This window comes from Megalops cyprinoides, chromosome 13, assembly GCF_013368585.1.
Source record: "Megalops cyprinoides isolate fMegCyp1 chromosome 13, fMegCyp1.pri, whole genome shotgun sequence".
Classification (NCBI taxonomy): domain Eukaryota; kingdom Metazoa; phylum Chordata; class Actinopteri; order Elopiformes; family Megalopidae; genus Megalops; species Megalops cyprinoides.
This window is the reverse complement of record NC_050595.1, coordinates 7,547,298-7,570,122: the sequence shown is the minus strand read 5'-3', so window position 1 is coordinate 7,570,122 and position 22,825 is coordinate 7,547,298. Positions and strand designations below refer to the sequence as shown.

The following is a 22,825-nucleotide window of genomic DNA, read 5'->3' as shown; positions in this document are numbered from 1 at the left end:
CTATTTCAAATGTACACACTGCAAAAGATGTGCAGTCAAGTATATACTAGACATACACCAACAACAGACTACCCTTTTTAATATGACAGTCCATTCGGAAAGGATTCAGAGTGAATTCACGATCATAATATTGGTTTCTGCCCATACACCACGCAAAATGTAACAGGTGCCTAGAAAAATGTTTTCAGGATACATAAAATGCCAGACGAAGCATAAAATGACACAGGAAAAAGGCCTTTAACCTCCTCACACTGCGGCTGGCGTTTTCCTTTCTGTTCCATGTTTAAGCCTGGCTTACTCAGTGCATCACAAGGGACCAATGGTGAATGCAAAGCGCTTCAGGTTGAACACTCAAATTTCCTCCTTCAGTGTGTCCAAAATGCTTATCTCACCTGGCTCAGTGGGTTTTCAGCATGACAAACAAGCAGAAGAAAAGCACAAATAGACAGCGCTGCTATCAAAAGAGGTGTTAGCCAGACAGGTTTTTGTCTGAGAGTGGCAGTGAAATTATAATTGTGCTAAGAAAAGCCAGGTGACGCAAGCAGAGACTTGTAAATGTAACGTTACCAGACACGCGGAGCGGCGAGGATGCTTTCCTGTTCCTCGGAACAGGAACCATCTTTGTTCCCCAGGCTAATGGAGTGTGACTCACAGCCAGCAGCTCTGCATTAAAGTGCAAAAGCTGCTGTCCGTTTGGCTGAGCAGGTGAGAGAGGTCTCTCTCTCTGTGACGGTGTGCGAGCAGCCCTACTAATGCAATTGGATCTGTACCACACAACCCGAGAGGTGCGACAAGGTGGAATATGGTGCAGTGGTTACACCGCCCGACCCTGAATCCAAGTGTCGTGGTGTCAGATCCTTGGTGGGATACTCTGACTGACCCTCAAACACAATACCTTACCTAAACTAAAGTAACACACCGACTGTGTGAATGAATTACTCAGTGACTTTAAAACAGGAAGTCACCCTGGATGGCGGTGTTTAATAGTAATCGGCATGACAAATACTGCAGCGAACACAGAAAATCGGTGAGACTGTGCTGATTGCACACCTGTGGGCAATCTGCAATTTAAGCAGTCTAACGCAGCGGGGGTCAGAGACTCCAGGGTTTGACAAAAGGTGTGTGTGTGTGTACGCGCGTGTGTGTGGCAGGTGCTGGTGCCCCTGAACAGTTTTCTGAGACAGTTTTTAATGTTGGTTTGTCTGTGCCACCAGAAACTCATGCTCACAGTGGTAAGGAGCAGGGCTTGTAACCAAAAGGTTGCCACTTCGCTTCCCCGCTTAAGCACTGCCATTGTACCTTTGGGCAAGGTACTTAACCCAAACTTGCCTCAGTAGATTTATCCAGCTGGATAAATGGATAACATGTCAAAACTGTAAGCTATGTAAGTCACTCTGGATAAGAGTGTCTACTAAATGACAATTATGTAATAATGTGAAAACTGAGGGATTGATTGTTGTGACAAAAAAAAAAAAAAAAAAAAACATGGAACTGCCAGACACCTACTGCCCCTTACCACCAAACCACCAAACTGAGTACTTCATTTCCCCATCATTCTGTACTGGATCACTTTTAAGGTGCAAGAAACTCGCCTCATGTCTAATTAATTTTATAGTTCAGGGGTGACAGACTTTGTGGTCTGCTTTTCCATTCAGGCTTGAGGCTTTGATAAAAGTGTACTTTAATTTGATGGGATTGAGCGATTTCATGGTATTAGGTCCGACACTCATAAACCCCTGAGTCATCCTTGCTTGCTATAGGTAACGTTTTAATTCTCAATGTTTATGTCTTCATAAATTAGACTCTTAGAAAAATATCACTTTGTCATCTTTGATGGTAATGTGGAACTATAATCAGACATACCCTGGGCATTACAGTGAGAGTGGTATGCTATTTCTTGCAGATCTCTAGATGTACTTCTTGTAGACTTTACCCTTTCAGCAATGTTCCATAACCACGCCTTTAAAAAACATAGATCACAATCCCGATATTATGATGACCTTGCATGCCATTTGCCCTAATAAACAAGATTTCATTGTCACTGCATTTTCCATGAAGCTCGCAATCCACATTTTGCATTAATTAAAAAAAAAGACCTTCTGCAATTGGTATGTCATTCAAGGTGCCAGACAGACAAAACTCAATTACAATTCTGTACTTTTCCTTCTGGAAATCAAAGCCAGACCTCTGAAATGCATCTCAGCCTGAAGAACAAAATCAGCTGTTTTCCTGTAAGCATCAGCCTTCAGCGTCCCCTCAGCACACAACACTGACATTTATTTTGCGGCGTTTCTGCTGTTGGATTTCACTCTCTGGCTGCAAAGGGTAGCTGATCCCCTCTGTGAAAAAAAAGGAAAATCAATGTGACCCACTTAAATGCCCTTTTTGTATTTAGGTGGTGTGCACACTATTAGCTGAGAGCATGCAAATTAAGAGAAAAGAGATCATTAAATTCTCTGACTTCTCATTTCCGTTTGCGTAGCAATTGCGGCGGTCCACTTCCACTGAAATGAATGAGGGCCAATCAGTGAACCATGAACCATTTTAATAAGAATGAAAATACATCTTTGTTTTACTTGCAACATATCCATCAAAACAAAATGCCACATCTTTAATGAAGGCAAACTTATAGCCAGGAAGTTGAGTGATGCTCCTTTAAAAATCCAGCTGGCCTCAGCGTGTTGAGTGTATTTCCGCATGTATTTATTCTCTTTAATTTGTGAGCACCGCCAGTCACTTAAGATACCCCCGGTGAGCATTTTAATGGACTTTCACCACCAAAACACAATGCAGCAGACCAATGTGTTTAAATGCTCCCCCAACCTCTCCGCTCCCCGGTTAATGAATTAAATGAACTAACATGGTGTGCTTGGGCCAGTTTCGTCGAAACGGGCAGAGCGCTCGATCACATCTGATCAGCGCCGGGAAGAGCTCAATGCGAGCTGAACCTTCGCCTGTGGGTCTGTCAGCCTTCCCTCTGACGTTCAGCATAATCCATGTGCCAGATTTCACAGGAGAACCAGGAAAGTGATCTGAGTGGCAGCAGAGGCTTTTTGAGTCCCTTTTCCCTCCCAAAATGCTAATGTTTTACTCATTTGTTGCTGGGTCACAGGGTAATAAATGAAAACACTAGTCCAAATCACACTCCCAGGTTCAATACTACTGTAGAGGCATTGGTTTGATTACAGGTGAGTTAATCCATTACTACAGGGACTTGAAAGAATTTGAGTTGAGCACACTGTGAGGGAGGTGTCTTTACACAAACATTCCGAAGAAATTCTCTCACAATACTGTGTCAATGTAATGACACCAATGTATACATCTCTCGTGTGCATTTCTGTTAACGAAACTGGAGCAGGCATCCATCAACCGTTGTCGAAGGAAGCAAATATCCATTGATAGAAGGAAACATCTCAGTGACATTTTTATGACTGCTTTGTGTTTACTGAGGCAAAGGCTGAACTAATGACAGCGAGGCCGCCCTAACGTCTCACGGATGTCTGCGATATCTTATGATCCACTTATTGGTCATTAGCGAAACTGATGACAGTACAGAAGTGAAACAGCAGGATCTCACTCGGGAGAGCTCATTAGCGTACGCCGCATTGATCGCCAAGGCGGACGTGATGTTGTCATCGGCGACAGCGGGGTTATCCAAGGGCACCGTAGCCAACCAAAATGGTGGAGGAACATCGGCAAGCAGCGGGACTCAATAATGCTAATGGTGAGCTGACAAAGCGCTGCCATTCTCTGGGCTCTCCGCAGGGGACAGTATTGACTTTTACACCCATAGGTCAACCGTGTGATCAGGTCATTACCCTTCAAATCACTCCTTTATTGAGACACCCCGATGGCAGCGACTCCCCATTTACACATACGTTTACATACTAAGCTCATACAGCCTGAGGCATGCTCCCGGATGCCCTTGAAAACAAGGATTCTTGGCTCCAAACAAAATACTCCAGTTTGTTCTCAGATGACACTTGCACTCGACATAAAGACACTGCAGGGTGTCTGAGTGGGGAGGATTGTCTCGTTTTCAAGAAGACTGGCAGCCTCAATTAAGGTGGTGTTTCAGGCCAGACTGAAAAACAAGTGATCAATTCATCAAAAGTTTGATGATATTTTTTTTTGTGGACTAGAAGTTCTTGTCAAAGTTTCAGTTGCTGTTTTTTTTAAATCAATTTCTAGATATTTTATCCTTCAATACGTCTCTCATTTGACAGTTTAGCCAATCTGAATTAAGCCCAGACCAAATGCATAAACAAAATGTTCTGTTAGCACAAATAAGTTTTAGTGGACAAATCTATGAGGATTAAGTTGTGACATTGTTAGAAACAGGTTATTAAGCTAAAAAAACTACACAAAAACAGGCAGTAAAAAGAGAAAATCTTTTGTGGACAGGTATCGAGCTCAACAGCATCTCAGAATATAACAAGGTAACTTTTAACTAGTCCCATAAATAGTCTGGATAAAAAATACACATTGATTGTCTACACATGTACAAATGTACACTTCCCATCACTTTTTGTATGCATTTTGTGTATGTACCATTTTTAGCCAATTTAACAAATAAATATTTCAGACCCCATGTCAACCGGCTGTTCATGGACAATAATTTCAAAGTTTCAGTGTCTCTTCAAGGAAACCAACAGAAATTTATAGGATCAAGACAGGAAAGTTGTCCCTTGACTTTAAACAGATGACAGATCAGAATTACAGCGCAAAAAAAGGATCCTGATAAGATTTACAATCTGGTAACATTTGAAAATGTTTTTAGCTATCGGCGTAAACTGCTAGCGTTTGATGAATGGGCAATGAGACTCTTGATGAAAAAAGGCACACCGTTATCTCTACAGGAATAAAACTGTACGTGTGTTTTTTTTTTCCCCCAAAGAACAAGACAAAATTAACTTTTTTCTTCTGTAGCAGATGGGAAACAGGTTCTATTACCTGCCCTCTACTACCGCTGCTGCCATGGAAGCTGCTGGCTGTTTTTGTGCTGTTGGCCAGTGGCAGTGCTGTAGTAATGCAGAAGGTACTGTATGTATCCTGCAGAAGAACATGTTTTACTAATTATGATTTCCATTGTGCTCCTACAAATATTGCCTGAGGGGCAATCCCATCGAGTCTTTTCAGTGTTGTGATTCTGCTGAGTCTGACGCACAGTGACAGCCCATACAGTCGTGCGATGTTTTACATTTCCTGGCTAGGCATCATTTGTAAGATGAGCCTTGTAGCTTGTGAATTATACCATTTCAAATGCTGTCTCAGGTGAAGCAATGCTCACCTTCTCATGTGTGTGGGAATATGCACACATTTGAGCGACATGGTATTTGTTTTCCTTTAGGTGAGCAGGCATTTTGTGAAACATGTAAGGAGCACCCAGAGGGCAGTCAGTTCTCTTCAGACACAGATAGTCTGAGCACTGGGAATCCTTTAATTCCTTTTGCTTTAAGCTACAGCTGTTGTGACAGTCTCTCACGGCAGAAGCCGCTGCTGAACTCGAGAGAGACACCGTTCAGTGCAAAATTCTCAAAGAGTTCATGTCGTCGTCTGCTGCTGCTGCTGTCTGAGAGATGATAATAACGGGTCAACACCTCGCCCTGTGGCTGCATCTAAAAAAGGGACCGGCCACTGACAGAAGCTTCCTGCCCACTGCAGGACAGGAAATTTAAGCACTTAAGAAAATGCAGAAGTACAAACCAATATGTCAGCCAGCTCCTTACAATTTCATCAGGAAAGTTGCAGACCAAAAAAAGGTTTCCAAAGAAACCAATCAAAATTGAGGAAATAACAAGATCCATGCAGACAAAACCCTCCAGTTCTGGTTAAGCTTAAGCTAATTTCTCCCAATAAACTGCCTCCCATTTTTGAACTTAAAATCAAGAGGGTAATACTATATTTCTATATGTCCTTGCCATTCCACGTGGGCAAAATTTAATTCTCACTGGAAAATGGGGGTAACTACTAAATATATTACTTGAAAACAAGCTACATATGATGTGTTTAGTGCACCTGATGAACAACCAAGAAAAAAAAGAACACAGAATATTTCAAAACTCACCATGGAAACCTTTGCTTCTCAGTATTCTTTGACCTATGCTAAAGCTGCTGGGGAAGTAGGTAAAGGAATTACACTTAATCCTTATGACTTCTTTTTTCAACCAAAAAAAAAACCCTAAAGAGGCTTAAACGGTGGCAAAAGTTCACCATACATTGGTTTTTTCACAATTGCCCTACACAAACATTTTTCATCCCTTTTTCAGCCCTATTCAGGGAAACAGGCATGGCAACAGAGAACCATACACCATGAAAATACATAGTAGCTAATCCAGGGATAACTCTTTGACACATATTGCCCATTTGTACAGCTGGATACTTACTGAAACAATTCAGGTTTGGGGACCGCTCCTGTGAGTTAGTTCAGTATATAGTAGTATAGCAATGGTAGGTTCATCCTGAATATGATCATATGTAATGGACAAGACTATATTTGTTATACTGCAAACTGATACCACAGGCAGTAGGCACACAGCAGGCCTAGCACCATTTTATAAGGTACAAACACAAGGGTGTTGTTTTTCTCCACACTTACGTGATCTGGAAATAAAATAAATGCATTCAATAAACATGAATTAAGTGTGTATAAAACACAAAACATTGTCAGGGGAGGATCGAGCGAAACACCCAGTGGAGTTTAGATATTCCAGCATTGTGTGCCAACCGTTCACGTTTGCTGAACACAGGCCTGCATCAGACACCCAATCCAGACACCCTATCAAGGCTTTCCCTTTGAAAAAAAAAAACAATTACCGTGAGGCTACGGGCACTGCAGTGAGCTTATTCACATTATTTACAAAGTAAATTTGCCATAGAGATCGCAATCTCTTCCCGGCTGCGGGACTCCCTGTTCCCTCACACATTGATATTCATCTTCCACTCTGTTTCACCCTTGTCTCCTAATCTGCAGAATTCATGCTCAGTTTTTAGGAGCAGACAGTCTCAGGCGCTGAGGCTTTTCTAGGCCTAGGGAGAGCAGCGGAATTATTATGACAGGGGAAAACAGTCAGACTGAGCATGTGCGGGAAGATCCAAACGGGATGACATCGTCGTCAGCCGATAATGGAATCACCGCACAGATGAGCAATGGGTGCGTGCCACTGCCGTCTGCTCCCAGTACCCTGATGAAAGAGCTTTACAGTATGTAATTACTCATGAATCACCCTGATTCAAACTAGCTTGGAGTTAATTAGTCATTACATGGGGAAAGTTGGCAAGAATTATGAAAGATAAGGGGCTATCGGCTTTTGCAGCGCGAACGCTTGGAATTAGAACCTAACTTTTAATTAGTCCCCTGCTTTTCATTTTCACGCCAAATAGCCCAGCTGATCTTAAGCAATCGACTGTATCTTTTTCTTTTTCTTTGTCATCACATAAATAGAAAGACAACTTTCAAAAGCTTTTTTCATCCTTCCTTTGAGGAGCACTGTTTTCAATGCAAAAAATTCTTCAACAGCATTCTGAAATAAGAAATACAGAGGGGATCAGATGCAAAGTCCTTCATGAATGTTGTTCAGGCAACAAGTGCATACCTGTGTGTTAGGCCCATTGTTACTTTAGGGTTCAGGCCTCCGTTATTAAGCTTTGCGGAGAGAGCACACCAGGGCACCCGTAAACAAGCCGGTAAATAAACACGGGACATTTTTTTCCCATCCGTCCCAGGCTCAGCTGTCCTGTTTCCAGGTCAATGGTGTATCTGGGCCACGCCCACTGGCATTCCTGCATCTGCACCCGCCCGCTACAACCCATGCCACTCTCTCTGGACGAGGCTGGCACCGAGCGGCCTTGTTAGTCGACCCACTTCGGTTCATTAACGAGGCCGTTCAATGCAGTGTGGTCACAGAAAATACAGCACAAGTCCTGCTATGGGCGTCGCTGAGAGGGTTCCCTTTATATATAAAAAAAAAAAAAATCACTTTATGTCAATTACAGAAAAGGCTTGCCATACCGTGGCATTCCTCCGCGCCTGCACAGGAGTGCAAGGCCTAGCAAATGCAAACCTCTGGTAAACTTGCATGCCAACTGTGACTTTCACACTACAACTCCCACAATGCACCAGGGGAGGAAATGATGAACAGAGAATCAGAGAGATTCATAGTAACCCTTCACAGGGTGCCTGATGCTGGTGAGACGAGAGGACTCTGCCTACATATCCAACCCTACCTGTGAGCTCAGACATGGCTAGTCTTACAGAGACATAGCCTTGCCTCCAGGGCTCACGGAATCACTTTTTTATCCCTGCTATTAACATCAACCATTTCAATTGTCTTAACGAGAAGGTCAGCATTTTATGTTTACATACAGTAGAGATGGTGACTTGAGACATTATGGACTTCAGCGACGACCTGTTCAGGATATTCAAGGTGACAATGTGGAAAATTCTGAGGAAATTTCCATTGCAATCAGAAAGGTTGAGGTCACCTGGAAATTGGGGTTGTGTCCCAGTGCACAACCCTAATCCACCTCTGGCCTCCACCACCTGTGCCACAAACAAGAATGCAAACCGCAGTCTCTCCAGTGCTCCTGCTGGTTAACATTGGAAAAACTAAACCTGCTGCTCTGTATTAGGAACTAATGGGCTTTAAAGAGAGCGGCTATTACATCAGACCTCAACATTATAAGGTAAAATGCACTGGACAAAAAACCATCTGCAGTGGTCTTGTAGCAGACATTGGAAATATGCAGTGCGTGCACAAAATTAAACAGTCCATTTACCACCAGATATGTCAGAACAATATGTTGGCACAGAATGTTGAACCTATCACTGTTGATCTCCATTTTATATCAAATGAAAAAAAACACCATTGGAATTGATTTTGACACTTGTTTCTAACATCAGTGCAGTAATACCAAATTTTTAACCCAAAGACTGACAGCCAAACAGCTTGTGTGGATGGGTAACAGGTTTTGAACCACTTGGCCAAGCTTGATATATCAATTCTCTGTTACCTGAGAGAGGTGCAATTTTCAGAGACAGAATCAAGGAACTGCGAACCCTGGCCAATTAAATAGAAAGGGACTTGCCAAAACAGGAAAGGTTTGTGCAAGATCAGGAGGAAGATACAGGGGACAGTGAGAAAAAAACATTTAAACAACCACATCCCTTTTCCCAAAATATCCTCTCTCCTTGATATCATATCCAAACCAACAAACGCCCAGACCAGCAGCAATGCAGAAATTCTCACAATAGCTGTGGGATCGCCACAGTGATCAATATTAAATGTGGCTGTTCCCTACCAAATAAACAGCCTGAGGGTTTGATACGCTCTGGGTTGTGTGTGCACTGCTAAACTAGCTGAAAAGTTTGAGACTTTATGACCTTATCATGCTGCCTTCACAACACAGGAGGAAAAGTAACACTTAAAAACAAGAGCGAATGATCTGCTTTACTAGTAAACAACCTCATCCATCCCCTTCCAAACAAAGCTAACTCTGCACGTGTTGGGCCAAAGCGTTCCCCGCTGTGATTTCCGGGACTGGAGCAGTGCCTCATCACCATGCCAGATCTAAAAGAATTTAAATTGAATCCAAAGAGAATGCTGACGTGGGAGAAAATTTAAATAAATGCCGGTCCGAATACAAGTGATTTAACCTGGGCCTACTTTCCAAAGACCTGCAAATACCCTCTTAATCAGCTTATTGTGCCCAGCGTGTCTGTGTTTCTTTAGAGACCAGTGTCCAGCATTAACAAAAGGGGTTCTTCATTGAACTTGGCAACTTTGTTGCAATTTGAAATCGAAGAACAAAGCGAATGAAGTCCCTCTGAAACAAAACAGAAAAAAAACAGCCATCAGCCTCAATCTGAGACAACAGGAAGAGGTCTGGGAAGAGACCTCAAGTTCCCACGAGGCCAGACGTGAAGAGAACTTCAAATTTCAACTTTAAAGTTCAAGGCACCTCATCCTTATAACCTGTCTCATAATAAACTCTGAAACAGCCTAGAGCAGAGCCTTAATCCATCCAAGGTCTACCGAAGATGGATTCAGGGCCATGATGTTAGTGCAAGAAATTTTAGCAAGTCTCAGAGGCAGGAGTTGGACAATTGTGATAAATCAAGGAAAAAAAAAATCTTAAAGTCTATTATAATCGAGAAATCACAAAGACATACCATTTAGTACAATTTTTGCTGCACGAAAATATAAAGTTTTCAAGTATTGATTCATTTTGCATTGTTACAAGAACTTTAGAGCAAGAGAATCAATGCCTGAGTGAGGTACTTTGCACTTTGTGATTCTGCAACTTGTGATGGCAATTCTGCAAGAGCAGAAATGGTTTGGCAGTACTGTCCAGGGAACACATGGATTTTTTTTTTTTTCTGCAGCTAATGGTTAAACACGGCTTGGCAGTTGTTAGAGCCCTTTGTTAAACTGAGCTCAGAAGAGGTTCCAATTATTGCAGGGGTGGGCCGAGGACAGATTCAAACTGAGGAAAACACAAATAATATACACATATGTACAGGTTACTCACTTGGCTAGCAGCTATTTAGCTATATGCTGCATGTCAGGGCTAAACTAGCAGTAAGGATAGGGTGGGGGCAATTAACACAATGCAACTAAAATAAAACAACCTATGTTTTATAATGCCAATTCATATTATTCTTGTACTCAGATTTTTCAAGAATTCACAGGAATGAAATATATGAATCCATGACCTCAATGACAAAACAATAGTTTTAATTAAACACTTGGCTCATCTAAACAACAACTGAAAATCACAATATGGAGTAGACACAACAGCTCGCTAATGAGTGGAAACATTGTTACTAGGGCATGGCCAGTCATTAGTGATGAGCAACTGGCCACGATTGTTTCGGTAACCTCAGCCGTAGTTACAATTTACTGCCACATTGTTTTCCCCACAAATGAATCACCCCAAACGCAGTCCATCAAAGAAACAAATCCAGCTTGCATTTTCAATGAGGGGCAAAAGCTTAAAAAACTCAGTCTTCATGTTAAACAAGATCTCTGAATATTCTCGGTCATTTGCCTGCAGTGATCATGGATCATAATAAAAGTCCTACGCAAAAACAGCAGGATGGAAAGATTTGTTTCCTTTCTTCAGTAGCGTTTTATTCAGTACAATCACTGTACATACAGTACCTGCATTGAGGTGCTCATTTAACACACTTGAGAAACATACTGAATGTACTGACTATGTTTCTTTCTGAATGTGATGAAAAACAGCAATGCAAGTTTAAAGAATGTGTCTTTTATGCTTATACACACACATACATAATCATTATTCATACATCATACAGGAAGCACAACAACACTATTTTTCATATATCTGGTACCTATTAAAAAGCTGTTAAAGAGCCCTGCTGTGCACTCTCTCATCATTAGGCATGCTGCAAAAATGCACTACTTTAATGCATGCATCTCATTTTCCCTTTAATCTTCACACCGGGTTACCACTTCCATCAATGCCAAGATTTTTTATGTCAATGCAAATGACTTTGGTTGTATGCTGTTTGGTTGTATGCTGTTTCTTGGCATGGTCAAGGCCTAGCAATGAATGGTGCTTTTGTGGAAAAAAAAATTGAAGAAATAGATATATAACCCGCGAAAAAACGCATTTCCATGTGTCAGGTCTCATTTCCCAGGTCCGTAAAGTGTGGCTACTACTCTAATGGTTTCTGAATGTCAAGGGAGGATTCTTCATATTATCACTCTGTTCTTCTTTAGAGCCTTTTTTAAAGTGGGAGGCAGCCAATGTGGGTGACAGAAAAATGAGGAGACCTCATCCATGAGTAACCGTTACAACTCTGGGAACTACGGCAAAAACAACTTGTGGGATTTAAGATCTAATAAAAGCATGCCTTAATGGTGCACAAAGAGTGTATTATGAAATTACAAATAGCCTTCAGGGTAGTATGCTGGTAATTAATACCAGCTAAAATCATGGCAATCCAGCTACTGTGGTGGAATTATCATTGTGAGGTGAAAGTGACAGACAGTTCTATTGCCAAACAATGCAGCTGTCTGAATGGACCCATTAAAACATGTTTTCAAGACATTTAACGCGGCGCTCACTGCCAAACTATTTACTCAGTCAACCGTGACCCAGAAATCCATTCATTAGTCATGAACACAGCTTAAGCAAATCAGAAATTAATCAAATGAATGAACTTGCTGTCCTTTATGCTCGTTTGTGTGTTTTTCTCTTTGCCGTGACCTGCTAGGCGGAGAAACAGAAAAGCTCAAGGAGAGACAGTGCACCCCCAACCCGGGAGTGTGGCACTGCCGTCACTAGGTAGAGACCTATGTTTTATGAAAAACATAAAAAGACTGTGGAAGCTGGGCTTTTCCGGAAACAGTTCTACAGGTGTACAATGATTCAGGACACCAGGAAGGTCCAGGCTATGATTTCGGAACACTTAATATTGCTAATATTCTTGAAGGGTAACTTTTCTCTAAATTTCACATCAAATAAGTGTTTTATTTAAATTAACTGAGGCGGGTATCCATGTTAAAAACCTCCTCAACAAATTATGCTGATTATGTGCTTCGTGTCTCACTTCTGACAAGAAATTTCCTGAAGGCCTTTATCTTCTGCTCTGTGCCTCTCATGGGTATTTTTGTCTACTTGCATTGGTGGTATTCTCTTTAGTTCCTGAGAAGGCCCAAATCACTTTTATTGCTGTTTGTACAGCCAGAGCTTCTGGCACATCCACAGAAGCTAATGAAAACTTAATGAACCTTTGGGTCAGCATGTACCTCTGCCTAATCTCGGAGAAGAACCCAGACTCTGTGTTTCTGCTGTGGTCTCAGAGCACCGCTTTGTCATATAAGCATTCATAATTTAAATTTGCATTTTGTTTTCATAAATTCTGATGATTTTGCTTTTCACTGGACTCATGCATAAATGGGCAAGGGTACACAAGGCCATGTTATTATGATATCAACGCTCACTCTTTTCTCTCATGCTCTCAGCTGCAGATTCTTAACGTAACTGCTACTTAATTTCTTCACCATTTAATTAATTTTAACAGATTAATTGATCGATGAACGCAGGCTCCTGCCATTTTGATTCTGGTCGGGAAAACGTCCAGCTACGAGGACATGTTGCCAGTGTGTGAACAGTGGCACAAATTCTGAATGTACACACAGAATGGCAGAAAGAGATTGCCAATTATCAGACCAATACCTGCTGTATTGGTGGTCTGAATATTCACATCTGCTGCACTCCTTGTTTCCAGTATTTCTCCCTCAGACCTCAGAACATCAAAAAATAACCCACCTTCTTTCTCCATACTCTCTCGCCACACAGCATAACTTGTTTTTTTTTTTTTTTGCCTGGAACAAATCCCTCTTCGCACATAAGCCTTTATCAGCAGTACGGGACAGTATTTAAGGATCTCGGGAACATATTCCCTGTGAATGACGAGGGTCTCTTGAGTAGCGCGAGGGATGGTTTAGTGATCCAAGAAATTTCACTGGCATACACAACAAGAGAGAAAGACAAGCATGCCAGTCTGTTTTTTTTTTTTTTAAAAAGAAACCCTCCCTTGTGAATCCAGTTATAAGGTGCTGTATAACACAAACCGTAGCAGTGAACTTACAATCTGCTTTTCCATAAATGTTAACTAATACTGATTATGGCAGCTTATATGCAGTCCTGCCACCTAATGCTCAGTGAATGGGGTACTGGATCTTTTCCTGTTGTAACCTTTTTGCTCCTCATTCTGGTGCGAAGCATGATTCATGGAGAAAGATCTTTATGAAGTACACGCCAGACAACGATTAGATTGAAAAAAAAGGTCAAGGTCCCATAAAATGGCTGAACGCAAGAGTCAGACTGATAATTCAACAAAACAAGGTGGTTATCTTAATGTTTTGCAGTCTGCACCCATCCACCCCCCCAACCACCCACCTACAGCACAATCAACGTTTTTCCCAATCAATTAACTGTGTGACAATGCGTGTGACCTTTATCGCACGGGACCTCTCAGAAATGCCTCCCACCAAAATGAGGAAGCCTTATTTCAAGTCACGACACATTTCTTATTAAACCACAGATGGCACAAATAACGTTGAAGTCAATGCAGAAGTCAAATAGCATGGAAGAAACCTGCTTCTGTGCTATTTCATGTGCACCATCTTATCAGCTGTGATCTAGCTGAAGGTTAGCTACAGGTTTCCTTAGAAACACATTTCATGCAATCACCATTACAACTAAGCCATTACCTGGCCAATCAAATCAATGCTTAATTAAGGTGCAATACAAGGAATGTTAAAGTCAGATCGAATAGAAGGTTCAATTTGTTGCTACTTCCAGGTAATAAGTTTAATGATGCTGCCTTATTGCCAAGAAGAACTTAGAAATTGTATCTAGAATTGTGCCTTCAGCTATTCAAGACAAGATTCTCCTTTACACAGTCTAATAGCCAATAGGAAACAGCCTTTGCTTCCTCTTAGTAAAATCTATAAAAGAAAAGAACAAGCTATCCTCCATCAAATGCCAGAAATTTCACCGGAGCTTGCAGAAATCAAAGCACATTATCTCAACTTGTTATATTACTGTCATTTATTCTGTAGTAGGGGCACCATGGGTCTCTCAGTCTCAGCATTTTAAAAAAGATTTTTGTTTTACATATATCCCCTTCTGTACAATGTTGCTCTGCAATAATTTAATTATGCAAGTAAGCTAAAAGAGTTTAGAGTTCACCCAGGAAATGCCTGAATGAAAATGGGGCATGCCCCCAATGTAATCTGTGGAGCACAAAGGACCATATTCACAAAGAAACAGACAACAAGTAGCAAGCATTTGTTTTTTACCTGATGAATATAAACATTTCCAGCACATTTTCCCAGCTTCTTGAACTATGTCTACAGCAATAATCAACAGCATAGCGTGAAACATTTCCTAACTGCGCTCTACAAGTGACGTCACAGAAACAACTGACTGTGGCTTTTTTCCAAAGCAGAGCCATCTCTACATCTCTGTTTGGGTTTTTTTTTTAATCTATTTATGTTTTTATGATTCAATACATGATCAAACAACTCCTGTGATGACATCACTATTTGTGTTGCCCGATTTGGTTAACCGTGATGTGCGATGACGATTCCATAAAATCCTCCACAAAATCAAGATACTCCGGTGAAGCCACTTGAGAGAAATGTCCCAATATTACAAAGGCAGAATGCCTGCAGATTTCTCTCCGCAAATTCCATCAACAAAATGGGAACAGAGTCAGTTTGCCTTTAAAAACAGACTAGTCCTGTGTGCAGCTTAAGTGGTCCAAAAATCACTATAAAAATGATTTAAGAGAACACAATATGCAACAGTCAATTTGAAAGTATGCTAAAGAGAAGGTATACTGAGCAAAGTACAGGAATTTCTGGTATTTATACCAAAGTTGAGCCTCAATGACTGACAGGCATCTGTGTACACTCAATATCAAAATAATATTTATCTACAGTATTACATTTGACACTAAGACTCCATTCCTGACCATAAAAAGCAATTAGTGCTATACAGAAGCAGCTAGGCATCTCATGTAACACGTTGTAGAGAAATAATCACTTTGTCTTCGACTGCTCTGCCAAAACTGTCAGATAAAAGCTTTTTTTTTTTTCGAACAAATCTTGGACAGGATGACACTAAGTGGTGCTGATCTCCAATCCACAGGCCGTTCTTATCTAAATGCCTTCAGTGGTTAATCAATGAGAGTGGACCAGGGTGACCTGTCACGGCGGGGGGTCAGCGAGTGCCGCAGGCAGACTCATCGATGCGGGTTCCGCATTCCCATGGCAACCCCGTGACGCTTGGCTTCGGGGGGGGGTGATGTCAAGTCTTCTGGGTCCGGGAGGATTGTCTGTGCATGGCAATGCAGAGCTAATGTGCTATTAATAGGAGTTACGTCCACCAAGCCTCTTCGTGAAAGAATGAAACCGGCAGCACGGGCAGGATCGTCCGGTGGCACACTGTCCACCCACATCGTCCAGAGGCCTCTCTGCTTCCAGAAATGGGGGCATCTGTTGGAAATGGCATTTCACAGGCTAGCCCCCACCCAACAATCTCACCTTTCCATTTCCAGGAAGTGCCACTGCTGCATGTTTCTAGGAACCCATTGCTTGTTCTATTAAAGAAAATATCTTGAGGTGAGCTAGACAAACGATAATGATCCTAAATGTTAGGCTGTGAGAGCTACAGCTGTGAGGGGGAGGTGGACAATAAAGAGCATTATTGGAGCTATTTGTCTCTGGCCCATTATGGCATGAGTCACGGGCAGGAGCAACTGCATTTCACTGATATTTTTGTCACAATTTGTTTTTTTTTTCTCTCATTTTCAGTCAGGGTAAAAAGACACTGTCTTGTCTTCTGCTCTTGCAGAGTTTGATTAGGATTGATGCTCATGCACCAAATTCTTCTTCCTAACTCATTAATCCAAGCTGGAGCAAACTTACTGTTTCTCTCTTTCACTGGCCCCAGACGCTATAAAGTGTCAGCCAAATCTATCAGATTTTAGTCAGTTGGAAATGCAGCTGCTGTGAAATTACCTGAGGCTGATTTACAGGCTCAATAGCATCTGACGACTGCTGTTGAGATTAAGTCCCAGACTGAAATCAAAACGCGAGAGCCAAACCTACCACAGCGGGCTTTGTGGTGGAGTTTGGGAGTTATAAACTGTGTTACGTTTGGTTTTTTCCCATGCATATATTATGACCTTGGTGGCTGCCAATGGTAAAACAAAATGGAAAGGTAAGGCGGCAGTGTAGCATAGTGGTAAGCAGCAGAGCTTGTAACCGAAATGTTGCTGTTTCAATTCCCCACTGGGGCACTGCTGCTGTACCCTTGGGCAAGGTACTTAACCCAGAATTGCCTCAGTAAATATCCAGCTGTACAAATGGATAACATAACCCATGTATGCTTGTAATCTATGTTAGTCCATCTGGATAAGAGTGACTGCTAAATGACAATAATGTAATGTAATGTAATGTAATGTAAAATGAAAAAGGAAGCACAGCCAGATCTTGCTTTGTGTATGTACTAAATGTTTGGGACCTTAACCTGTTTATTAGTGTGGAATTACAAACACCTACACACCTTTTAGTAATTGTTGAAAACCCTACAAAAATGTACCTTACATTAGGATAGATACTAGCACTTACCTATTTTACAGGCCTGAAACTTCCTATTTTAACAGTGACACCTCTGTATTGGGAGTAGCTGACCCACAGCGGTGTTTTCTGCATCTATGTCTTTTTCATGATGGATTTTTATGAGCATTTCAAACATAACTCGCCACTTACTGTGAAGAGTGTGGACTTCCTTCCCAGAATGCATTTGCAACAGGATTAGTTTAACACTCCAGAAGGATTACCTCCAGGTCCCACGTCTTTCACATTGGCTTCAGAATTCCCATTCCGATTCCAATTCTATTCCGATTTGAATTCCAATTCTAACTCCAATATGTGGAAAACGCTGTAAATTTCGCGGCTCAGAGTGAAGGGTAAGGCTATGGTCTCTTTCCCCAGCATTTGAATTACAGAACCACACCTGTTCCTCTCCAGCTGGGAAGCAAATAAATCAGGGAAGGCATGAGGAATCAGATGGCTCCACATCTGCTGCTGGGTCAAAGGTCGCAAGGAGTGGGACAGCGGGTGTCTTACAGAGAGAAATACTCCTGCTGTTAATAACTGTCTGAACACACGCCGGGGTTAAACAGGATCAAGACACAGACAAATCCACCCCCCTACACAACAATCTCCTTGGAGGAGGTATCTGGGCTCCTCTGCGACTCAGAGGGAGAGAGGTAAAAACACAAAAAAAGACAAGCCTTAATCTACCTTCCTTCAGTTAAATTTTCCCTGAGAATCATCTGGAATGCAAGAGCCGGCAGCCTGGAGCTGGTTATGGCATGCGGCAAACTCCATCGCCCGCATGCTCAGTGACATTTCGCCATTCGTTTCCCTTATAATGCCATCTGTCATTTCTGTGCGCATTCCCAGAATTCTGTCTGATTCAGGACACAGTAACTGGTGTAAAGAATTGCTTTCTTGGTGCTCTCGGGCTGGCGATAGTATGTGTAATTGGGATCTGCGGCTTCAAAGTTGCTCATCAAAGCACGGTCATGAAAAAAACAAGCACACAATATGCCCTCCGTGAGAGCACCTCGTGCTGAAAATACTGGATCAAATGCAAGACGGAACTTCAAGTGGCTAGCTTTTATCCATTGTGTTTCGTTCGGTTTTTTTTTTCCTTTTGCCTTTTTTGTGGAGACCGTTTGATATGGCACTTTGAAATTTCCTGCAAGTTCAACATCTATAAACAACTGTTGGAACATAATGCACATCCTCATTGGGAGGGTGTGTGTCTGTGTGTGTGTGTGTGTGTGTGTGTGTGTGTGTGTGTGTGTGAGAGAGAGAGAGAGAGAGAGAGAAAGTGTGTGTATCTGTGTAAGGAGTGTGTGTATGTGTGTTGTGTGTGTGTGTGTGTGCATCCACGTCCACCCCAGTATATGTGTGTGCGTGTGTGTGTGTGTGTGTGTGAGAGAGAGAGAGAGAGAGAGAAAGTGTGTGTATCTGTGTAAGGAGTGTATGTGTGCATCCACGTCCACCCCAGCATATGTGTGTGTGTGTGTGTGTGTGTGTGTGTGTGTGTGTGTGTGTGTGTGTGTGAGAGAGAGAGAGAGAGAGAGAGAGAGAGAGAGAGAGAAAGTGTGTGTATCTGTGTAAGGAGTGTGTGTATGTGTGTTGTGTGTGTGTGTGTGCATCCACATCCACCCCAGTGTGTGTGTGTGTGTGTGTGTACATTCATTCTAGCCAGTTCCTCTGCAGCAATATCAAACCAAAGGTAAGATAAACAAGGCAGAAGAGGCTTCAGGCAGTGGCAGTGCTCTGCTCAGGGAGCACGGCTCCATAAAACACAGAGATAGCCATCTAGCACCGGTGTCAGGGGATGGAGGCTTCGGTGGATCCACAGCACCACGCGGGTCAGGATTCTAATCTCAGCCCACAGACACACTGCTCCCTCACCCTCTCGGGAGCCGCTCGCTCATTTCCTGGAACGCAGCATCATTTGACATCATGAGCTTCGATGAGTAAAGGACGCCTGCTCGCTCTCTCTCACCACCTCTCACTCGCTTTATTTAACCCTTAAGTTATCCAGGTTGGTCTGAGAAAAGAAGTGCTCTTTTACAATGAGGACCCTGGCCCAAAGGGTTATAGCCTTCTCAGCAGCACTGTTCTGAGATCAGTGAGACACATGTCCTCCAGGCTAGTGTTCACCACAAACGGACGTCACAGTCAGGGGATGACGACCAGCACACAGAGGGTCTCTCACATGCTGTGGCAAGCCCTGCATCAGAAGACGTTAAAATAATGAAACCCCACTTCTTCCCTTGTGCAGTTTAACCGTTGAGGAGCGAATGTGGTTTTGAGTGCCTGTTTAGATTCGTAGAGAAAGTGGGAAGGGTAAGAGAGGGGCTGGGAGGAAACGGAGTTCTGTGCATTGTGCTCCAGTGTTTGATTGGAACTGGGGCTTGTATGTGTGTGTGTGTGTGTGTGTGTGTGTGTGCGTGTGTGTGTGTGTGTGTGTGTGTGTGTGTGTATGTTTGTGTGTGTGCGCGTGTGTGTGCGTGTGTGTGCGTGTGTGTGCGTGGGGCAGGGTTGACAAAGCAGGGGCTGTGGCTGGTAGCTGTGACGCACACGGGGTGACAGTTATCGACGCGTGTCTGGTCAAGCGGCGTCTGCTGACGGGAGGGTCCGACGGCACCTTTGTGTTGGCACGGCAGCCTCAGAGTCACTCGCATGACGATGACGGTGGCGGCATGTGGCGGGGAGACGTATGACAACGAGGAGAGAGATCAATGTCACTGTCACCAGCCCCACGTCACCTGTGGCTCCTTGCTGCGGGAGATCAGTCAAAGGCGGAGCAGATAAAGCAACACAAAGACTCACTGTTGCGGCATTATTTTTAGACGGCAACTCTGAGGGTACGGCGTTACCTGCCTAATTACTTCACTGGATGTAAACAGCAGTTTGCTCTCCTAGCCTGATAATACTTCAAAGGTTGGGAGTTTGTTTTTTTTTTTGTTTTTTGTTATTTTCAGGAGCAAGTCATATTGACATGTGGTCCTCTGGCAACAGCATCTAAGCCTTTAAGTCAATAGTCCGTGGCGACGGGACTTTGCGATTTTTCCTCAGGCTTGAATACCAAAAGCCATAGTGGGATTCGCTCCAGAGGGTAGAACATCTCACGACAATGGTGCGGGGGCTGGGATGCCCACTTCACAATGGATTACTGCTCCATAAGGAGCTGTCAGGGATAGTCAAGCTGCGAAAAGGATTTAGCACCTCTGGCTAACACACACAATGCAGATATACCTATCATGTGCACACCACTATAGGCTGTTGTAAAGGATCCCACACCATCTCTGGCTCTGCGTGTGACTCAAAAATGACCAATTACTCACCTTCAACTGCATGTTAAAAGGGAACACATCACTTATTTATAAGTATGTAGGCTTGATCAATACAAATATATGTGTAAAAAAGATGTTGCATGTTGATACAATGCAGACAGTAAAATACTAAAACATGCATAGCTAAATATCTGGATTTTTTAAAATAGCACATTTTTGAATGCTCACTTATATGAAATGCTCATTTGCATGTTTACAGGAAAAACTGAAACAATTCAGAAATCCAATGATTTTTTTTTTTTGCAAATGGATACAGTTCTCTGGAACTCTTTTCCCATTAGCTTTTAGTTTATCAGCTGTCTTGACCTTAGTTCCTTAGCCGTAATTTAATTCACGTCCACTACAGTTACCAACCCTCTTTACATGAGTTTGCTGACAGCATTGTGTCCAGAAAAACTAATAAACCACAGAAACCATGACAACCATGCAAATGAGCAGGAGTCAGTGCGCTCTCTTATGTTGCCACCAAAACACTAACAAACCAGGCCTCAGCCATTGTAGTGACAAGATATGCGACAAACTGGCAATGAACGAACATATACCATCAAAACCAGGCAGATTCTGTCCGAGGCCACGCTTCCCGAGGTGAAAATGAGTCACTTAACAAAAACAGAACGAGACCGAGAAGCAGAGGGAGAGCTGAACCACGGCTCACTGCGTTTGTTTTTCTGAGAGGACAAAAAAGCTTTTCTGCACGACCTGGTAACACAAAGCCCGTGTCTGCGGCCCAGCCCCCCGCTGCCAGGAGTCAGCGCTAACCTCTCTCGGCGAGTGGATCAGGCACCATGTTATCAGGGCCAAAGTGTTTCTGCCACCAGCCACTGCAGCACCCAGCTGTAGCTTACAGCAAGTCCTCTGATGTGCTGTTGTAAACACTCACTCTTCAGAATGACATGCGGAGTGTCTACTGTACCCTGCCCAGGCCATGGCTCACAGAAGCCATACAGCAACTAGTGCACAAACTGTTGATTGAGCTACAATAATAATAATAATAATAATAATAATAATAATAATGAAAACTAAAAATCATAAAATCGCTATCAGGAGAATAAACATCCCCCCAACAGTACCAAAAACAGGGATGAAACAATGTGAGTGAAAAAGTACTCTGGACTTTATACACAGTACACAGTGTTTTACACCATACACAGTGTAAAAACCTCAAGCCCAGAATTCCTCAAACAGTATAATACTGCGCACATTAATATGTTCTAGAAAACTGCCAGTCACAGTATGGGCTCTAGCAGGAAGTACTGTAGTAGTCCAAGAAGACCAGGTACTTGAGCATTAAAAGCACTGCTTGTTTGCTCATAAATATGCCAACAAAATGGGTCAGTAAGTGAAAGACTGATTTTCTTAATATCCATTTACACAGACAATCAGACCCGGAAACCGGGCATAAAGGCGTTTAGACAAAATGCTGCTTCACAAAGACGAAACGTTTCTGAACCCTTCGCATTTTTACTAGCAGGTTTAGCAGGGTTGAAAGGCCTGAAAAAACCAGGAAGGCCTCCATTCATTCCTCATTAACTGCTCGAGAATGACATTCCCTGCATCATCAAACAGAAATGAAGCATGGAGATATTTCGACAGCATTGAACAAGCAGTGAGCTTGCAGTGAGCAAAATCGACGATGCAAACCTAGCGTAACCAGGGGTTGGAAATAGCTTTGTCAAAGCACTTTGAGCCATTTTATGTTTTACCAGAAGCAGGCTGAGGTCCAGTCACCAGCTGAGCTGAAGTCATAATCAGACTCCTAGAACTCACCTAATGACCCCCTTGGAAAGCCACCGTCTGACTGAAATTAAAATATCCTCACCGAGGCATCGCTGGCTTCACTGCCTTATTATTGGCAAGCAGTAAGTCCAGCCAGCGTTTACCCTGCCAGACTCAGCCAGGATTCTAGTGATGTTACCGTCAGGCATGAGTCATGACTGTGCAATACTTAAGCAAACCTGCCTCTGCCCCCTGTTTTTAGTCAGTCAATTTTATGATGAGAATTGATCCGAGTCTCCTTTTCAGAAAATCAGTCGCTTTGAACTGTTGGCTCGAACTGCACGGTGACATTTTGTGGGCTTTTTGGATTTTGGCATTTGCTGTTTTTTGAGGCAGAGGGCATTTCTTTCTGTTTGAAATTTCAACAATTACTGGATTTCTGATTTCATATCACTGTCAAATTTGGCTCATCAAAAGAGCTGCCACTCATACTCCATGTGGCTATGAGCTTGATTTAAATCAATGTAATATGAAGATATATTTATCATGTTAGCTTGCATAATAAATATATTCAGCGAAGGACGTTTGTTATGGGCAATAACACTGTAATGATCATAC

The 22,825-nt window shown here is 42.6% G+C and overlaps 1 protein-coding gene across 1 annotated transcript in view; it reads right to left on the bottom strand.

Annotated features, from left to right (window-relative positions):
* The window catches only part of LOC118788447 (synaptic vesicle membrane protein VAT-1 homolog-like), a 42,737-nt gene that overhangs the window by 3,683 nt on the left and 16,229 nt on the right, over positions 1–22,825 (bottom strand). The gene's annotated exons all lie outside the window — the stretch shown is intronic.